The following is a 7,571-nucleotide window of genomic DNA, read 5'->3' as shown; positions in this document are numbered from 1 at the left end:
CAAGACCTCAAAATAGTGCCGCCGAACCCAGGCCAAACCCAGCGTGCTGAGGGGCTGTTGGGGGTGGGTGCCGACAGAAGCAACAACCAATCCTATTCCCCCACGCGTCGTTTTTCTTGGCTCACCCAATCACTTTTTGCCCGACGATTGTCCTCGGGGCACCAACGGCTGGAAAAACGTACTCGTGTTTTATCCGACGGAAGCGTTTTGCCCCCCAGGACGTGCTATTTTTGGTCTGACAATTCTCCTGGGGGCTCCAACGGCTGAAGATGCTCTTATTAATGCACGTACACACACTTTACCCGAGGGGCGGAGTACGTATAAAATTTGAGGTGGGGCGGACTGTGAAGAATGAAAAAGCTTATAATGCATAAATTATCCATACAAAAATGGCCACTACCAAATAACTGCATCTTTCTTTTTTCAAATCTTTAATTCAAACAAGAAAGTATCATTAAGTCGCTCAATCGTAGACCTTTTTTTGCGGGGCCGACAAGCTACTCGTATTTTACAACTCAAATTTCACAAATATAGAGATTTACAAATTTATACCCTCAACGATGAGGCGACCGCGCCATGAACCATCAACGTCGTTGCGCCGTCCCTGAATGCGCGCCTGCGCCCTGTGGCGCGTGCCTTCTTAGGGCATCTACAATGAAGGCGCTAAGGACAGCCGCTAGGATCTGATTCCCAGCCGTTTGAGCAAAATCCCGTTCGATCCCAGGAAATTGTGAAGCGTCGACGCAAAAACAACAACCGGGCGCTAGCCCTTTTTTTCTTCCACGCCAGGACTCAATCATGTGCCGTATAAGCATCTCCACCTTGTCGCTGGCGTTGGAGAACAAGACGCTAACGGCCGCTGCTACGCGATTATCCTTTTCTTAATTTCCTTAGACCTCTTTCAATGGATAGTTGCTTAGATGAGGTACTAAGCATATTAAATAGTTTAGCAATTATAGTTCCCAATGCATTGATGCTTAAGCTGTACTAAGCTTCCTTCATTTAATGGCTTAGCTACGTACTAAACTCTTTCATGCATGGATGAGCTTGCTTCATTTAAATGTTTGGCCTAAGTTTGCACGCTTGTCATTGGTTCTTCCTAGGTCACCAAACACATCTCTCCCCTCTTAATTGTCTTGCCACATTAGATATTTTGCCTACATGGCAGGCTTAGCATCTGTATAAGGTGGAGCATTGAGAGGGGCCTTATAAGGGCATCTCCAGCCGCGCCCCCAACAGGCCCTCCCTAGGCGATTTTGCCGCGCCGGCGCCAAAAAAAGGCCCCAATCGCGCCCTCAGAAGCCTGTTTTTCGCCGGCTCGGGCCAAAACTGGTGCCGGCAGACCCAGGCCGAACCCGGCGCCCTGGGGGGCGCTTGGGGAGCCGGCGCAAGCTAAAAAGGCGCGGGGGCCCGCACTGGAGGCGACCCGAGGGCCTTTTCCCGCCGTTTCTTGACGCTTTTCTCGCTTCTCTCCCGCTCGCTCGCCTTCCTCCCGCCATTCTCTCCCTTTCTCCCGCCAAACCCCCTCCCGCTCGCCTTCCGCCGCCATGCCGCCGAAGAAGTACTCCATGCCGCGCGCGGCGGCAACCGCGACTGGCGCCGTGACCCAGCCGAAGCAGAGGAAGCCGAGGGCGCCGCCATCGAAGCCACCGGGCCTGTCGAACGCCGAGTGGAGGGTGGAAGTTCAGCGGCGCGAAGCAGTCACCGCCGACAGGCGGAACAGGGCCATAGCCAAGAAGGCCCGCGACAACGCGGCGCGCGCGGCGGCGTCTTCCTCATCGGTCGACCAGGCTGGGATGAATCCACCCGTCGTTAGCCACGCCCAGTACGCGCCCTGGGGACAGCAAGGCGCCGGATCTCCATGGGGTTCATCGTCGCCCGGCTACGCCGACAGCGACGCGCACGGTGGGTTCAACCCAAACGTGACCTTCCCTCATGGTCACCCCGCTACGTGCACGCCCTCGCCCGCCTTCGTCGGCGTGCAGTACCCTCCATACAACTACTCGCCGCCTGCCGCCTACGCGTCCACACCGACGCCCCATCTCTACCGTGGACCGCTACCCTTCTCGCACCTCGGCGACACCGACGACACGGGAGCCGACATGGACGACATCATCGCGACAGGATCGACCGCGGCCGCCTCGTCTCCCGGGTTCGCCACCCAGGACGAGGTAGTGGACCTCAGCGGCGACATGGAGGCCGAGCTCGGCTACGTCTACGGCGACGACGAGCAGGAACCCGAGGAGGAGGAGGACGAGGAGGAGGAGGAGGAGGAGGAGGAGCCGGCTCCTGTTCCGACGAAGGGCCGCCATAAGAAGAAGAAGCGGGCGGCTAGGTCGGGCGAACCGCGCATCAAGTGGACGTCCAAGGAGGAGGAATGCCTCGCCGAAGCATGGAGAGTCGTCTGCCTCGACCCGACCACCGGCGCGAACCAGAGCTTGGAGACGTACTGGGACCGCATCAAGGCCGAGTTCGACGAGCGGAAGCTCGTCGACCCCTACTTCAAAGGCGTCTACATGCAGCGCGGCTCCAAGGCGATGGCGAACCATTGGGGGCGTATCCAGTTGGCGTGCAACAAATGACACGGAATCGTCGAGGAGGTCGCGGCTCGCCCGGAGAGCGGCGCCAGCGTTGAGGATCAGGTACGCACGCCGTTCGCCCGCATATCTTCGTCCCCTACGCCCGCCGCCCGCCAACTGTTCATCCCTCCGCGCAGCTGCTGCATATGTTCACCATGTATCGGGGCGACAACCAAGACGCCGACTTCAAGCACCTCCACGTCTACAAGCGCATTGACAAGTGCGAGAAGTGGGCGGAAGTCCGACGTGCCCTCGACAAGGCCAAGGAGATATACAAGCCGGACACGACGACTCCGGGCGCGTCAGAGGGGCGGCCGGACGGCCACAAATTGGCAAAGAAGGGAAAAAACGCGACGCGGCAACCGCGCGAGTGCAGGAGTCCATCGAGCATTGCCTCGCTGACGCCCATGCCCGGGCCGTCCTACGTGAAGAGAAGACCGAGGCGCGGTGGTCGGCGCTAATGAAGAACAACGCCATCAAGCTTGACCTGCGCCGGACGAATGTCGCCGCGAAGAAGAGGAACACCGACATGGCTTTTCTGATGGGCGGGGCGGACATGCTCCAGAGCAACGACGAGAAGCTCAAGGCGTGGTACCTGGTGCAGCGCCGCCGACGCAGCCCAGCACCGAAGCAGCTCCGACACCGCCGAGCTCGCGCACGCCGACTCCGCCAACGCCTGGAACCAACCCCGCCGAGTGAACCGACCCCGCCGAGGCGGCGGCGCTCTGTTTTTTGTAACGCCAGACTACGTCCGATCGCCGGATTTGCGGCGTCTTTTGAGAGCGGGAACGACCAAGTTTGAATTTCCCGCATCCTGAGGCCGGCGCGTGGGGGCATGACTGGGAGCTAGCTCGCCCCTAGGGGCCGAACTAGCGCCGGCACGCCCCCAGACCGCTCTATTTAGTCGCCCTGGGGGGCCGAACGGCTGGAGATGCCCTAAGCGCCCGTCCAAGCACCCAGACATTGGACATGCCTTTACTCAGTTACTCCTTTTTCAGTGGTGGAGGATGGCCTGTGGGTGCCGGCGTTATTTCAGCGGTTCAGCCGCCGCCCGCCCGCTGGCTAGCGCGGGTGTCTGGATTGTTCTCTCCACTCTTTCCTCTTTCCGTGCATGAGTTTGCTCGATCGGTTTTTTTGCTAAATTATCTGTCAATCGATAAGCAGCGCGGGAGTTTACCGTCTGAGGTCTCATATACAGGTCCGGTCCTGAGATTTTGGGGCCCGGGGCAAGATTAAAACTCGGGACCTTTGAGATAAACATCATAACAGTAATAACAAATATACATGTACATAAAAAATTATCTATAACAATGTATCCAAAACCAAAATGTATATCAAATAATTTATAATTATTACCTTCAAATTTTCATCTAAATTCCTTCATGCAAAGTGACTTACGATGGGGTCGATGTCCATCTCATCCAATAATTTTTTCTCAATGCAATAATGTTGCCAAACCATTTAACCTCTCTTGAGTCATTGTTGATCTCAAATAGTTCTTCAATAATTTCAACTTTGAAAAGCTTATTTCGGCCACTACGATAGTCACGAAAACAAATGAGATGTGATAAGCAATTGAGATATTAGGAGAATTATCAACTTTTGTTGACATGCTCGGAAATCTCCATAGCAAATTACTGCGTATCTCATATTCTCCATTCAAAAATAAGATAACATACCTCAAAATCACATGAGCCATCAAGAGAGAAAGTTTCTGCAAATTTTGTGCAATGCTCTTAAAGTTCATTATCATTCAGAGTGCCTGAGCTTAGTAAAAATCTGAATATATCTTTAGAAACCATGAGTTCTTTAAATCTCTCTTTGGAAGAAATGATCGCCATATCAACCAAAAAAAACTATTTAACTTGGAAGGTCTTCTCAGCTTCTAGAATTCTTGTTGGCAATCACTTCCGTTAAATTGTTTCTTCCACGTAGCACGACGTTTTATACTAAAAACGATGGCTCTATACTCATTTCAGTTATAATACCTTTGGTAATTATTAAAGTAGCAGAAAACTCCTCATCTTTGTACTTCTCAAAATATTGTGTTATACCTTGTATTTTCTTCCTTTTCCTTTTATTCCTACCAGATGCATATTGTTTTGCGGCAACAAGATAAGACACAATGCTAAAAAAAATTGCATTACTAGTTCAACAGTGCCGCAATGCCGGCTATGAACCCAGGGAATCACAATATGATTATATGAATATATGATATACCTTGAACGGTCGAATTGGCGATGGAGCAGAGGGGATACCACGGCCCCCAGAGAATTGAAATCGGTGGCGAGCGGCTGACGATCTGAAGTAGGACGGGAATTAGGATCAGAAGGAAAGGGGAAAAGTGCATCGGGCGCGCAATCACGAACAAAGAGGAAGCGCCGGCGGCTTAGGAGTCGCTGCGTCAATGCAAGATGGAATAGGAAGGGATCAATCGCTCTTTTCTTTTTATATAATATATACGTGATGGAAGAAGGAAGGAAAATCCTCAACCTAAAAAAAAGGAACGATAGCTGCCTCCGTGCTCCGCTGACTGCGCGAAATCACTAGTTGAGGAGTACTAGTTGCAAAGATCACTCCAACTTCCCCTGGCCGCGACAAGTGGCGCACATGCAACGCGCCACTTGTCGCAACCGGGGAGTTTTTCCTTTTTTCGTAGATCCGTTCATTCAAAATGTTTTAGTCCAAATCCCGAACCGCTTTCACCGTTGGATTCCTCACGTCGAGATCTTCAAAATTAGATCCCATGTTGATAGGTTTTGACAAACTTTTTTTCAGGAAAAAAACCAGACGAAAAAAAGGATGAACAAACTGAATCAGGAGCACGGGTTTTTTCCCATTCCCAAAGAGGCACACCCGCGCCTCTCACGAAATCACAAACGTGCCTCTCGTGGAAGCAAAACGGTGACTCTCGCGGAAGGGAAAAAAGAAGAGAAAACACGTTTTTTTCGTTTCCGAGGAGGCACGGCCGTGACTCTCGCGAAAGCACAAACGTGCTTCTCGCGAAAGCAAAACCATGACTCCCGCGAAAGAAAATAATAATAGAAAACACGTTTTTTCCGTTTCCGAGAGGCACGATCGTGACTCTCGCGAAAGCACAACTGTGCCTCTCGCGGAAGGAAAACCGTGACTCTCGCGAAAGGAAAAAAGAAACAGAAAACGATTTTTTTCCGGTTCCAAGAGGCACGACCGTGACTCTCGCTAAAGCACAATCAGGCATCTCGCGGAAGCAAAACCGTGACTCTCGCGAAAGGAAAAAAAATAGAAAATACGTTTTTTTCGTTTACGAGAGGCACGGCCGTGACTCTCGCGAAAGCACACCCATGCCTCTCGTGAAAGAAAAAAAAACAGACAATGTGTTTTTTTTCATTTCCGAGAGGCACGGCCGTGACTCTCGCGAAGCAAAACCGTGCCTCTCGCGGAAGCAAAACCGTGAGTCTCGCAAAAAGGAAAAAAAGAAAACACGTTTTTTCACGCAATTTCTTTTCAAATTTTTTTATCGAAAAGCTAAGGAAGACCGGTGGAAAACCAAAACGTCAAAAAAATCGGGAAAAAATCGTTTAAAAAGCAGAAAATGGGTGCGGAAAAATAAGAAAAACAAAATCCGGAGGGAGCGCCCAGAGCGTGACACGTGGCGAATGGCTGAGAGTGTGCCAAGTGGCGCTTGTTGGATTTCGGGATCCGGCAACCCTTGAGAGGTTCGAACTCTGGGGTGCGTGCGGAGATCTCAACCTGCCCAGCCTGCCTACTCGCGACCCCCCCTAGCCTAGCGCGTAGAGCTCACAGAGACACAAATACACAGAGATTTATACTGGTTCGGGCCACCGTTGTGGTGTAATACCCTACTCCAGTGTGGTGTGGTGGATTGCCTCGAGGGGCTATAGATGAACTAGTACAAAGGATGAACAAGCCTCAGGAGGTGAGGTGTTCTTGAGCTGGTGTAATGCTCGGGTTGGAATAGATCTATCTCTCTCTCTACTATGGTGGTGGCGAAGTCCTATATATAGTGGCCTTGGTCCTCTTCCCAAATATGAGCGGGAAGGGATTCCACAACGGCGGGATTTGAAAGGGGACAAGTAGTACAGTCTATCCTGACAAAAGTAGTCTTCGCCTGCAAAAAGCCTCTGGTCGTGACGCTGCGGTGCACTCGGTGATGACCTCCGTCCTGCCGTCCTGGCGGTCTTGGTCTTGTTGCACCAGAATGGACTTTGGCTGATTCTCGGGACTCCACGCCTGTGGCTTGCCCCGCTTGCACCGAAGAGGAAACCTGGGCTCTGCACCCGCCTGGCGCCTGCCTGGTCTTGATCGTCATGTCTCACGTCAGCTGAGCCTCATGAGGTAGCTGCATAGAACTCTCCGCCCCTCAGGAGCCCTCCTGAGGAGGTCAACTCCTTTAGGGGTCTTGGCGTTGTCCGCCTCGCGAGGCTTGGCCCCTCACGATGGTCTTGCTGTGTTGGTGTTGAAGCTGGGCCATACCAGACCGTCGATGGAGCCACGTGATGGGCCGCAGGCAGGCAGGACTGGATACCCCCAAGTCCAGGACACCGACAGTAGCCCCCGGGCCCAAGGCGCGCTCGGTCTTGGCTTCCAGGCGAAGCCAAAGGGGAAGGGCGGAGCGCCGCGGGCGCCATCAGCCTGCGTCCCTAAAGACATGTGGCGGTTGATGGGACGTGGGCGTCTCCACTTCCCCATGTCGCCTTGATATCCGGTAGACCCAGCAGCCGCCCATTGTCAGCGCAACTCGCCCTTCGTGGTGTCCTGTGCCCAGCTCTTGTCTCTTCCTCCCCAATCTCGCCGCCGCGTCCACAGGTCTGGTGCGGTGTCTTGTCCTCTCTTGGTATTCGCCATGGCTCCCAAGCCAAGGAAGAAGAAGGTGAAGCTGCGCGCGCCGGCCTGTCCTCTGCCAGCCCTGGAGCCAGCCCTTGAGCAGTTGACGGTGATCAATAAGGAAGGGATGGACAAGGTTTGCCATGCGCTCGCCGCCAAATCCAA

The sequence above is a fragment of the Triticum dicoccoides genome, chromosome 2B (assembly GCF_002162155.2).
Source record: "Triticum dicoccoides isolate Atlit2015 ecotype Zavitan chromosome 2B, WEW_v2.0, whole genome shotgun sequence".
NCBI lineage: Eukaryota > Viridiplantae > Streptophyta > Magnoliopsida > Poales > Poaceae > Triticum > Triticum dicoccoides.
Note: the sequence above shows the minus strand (reverse complement) of the source record.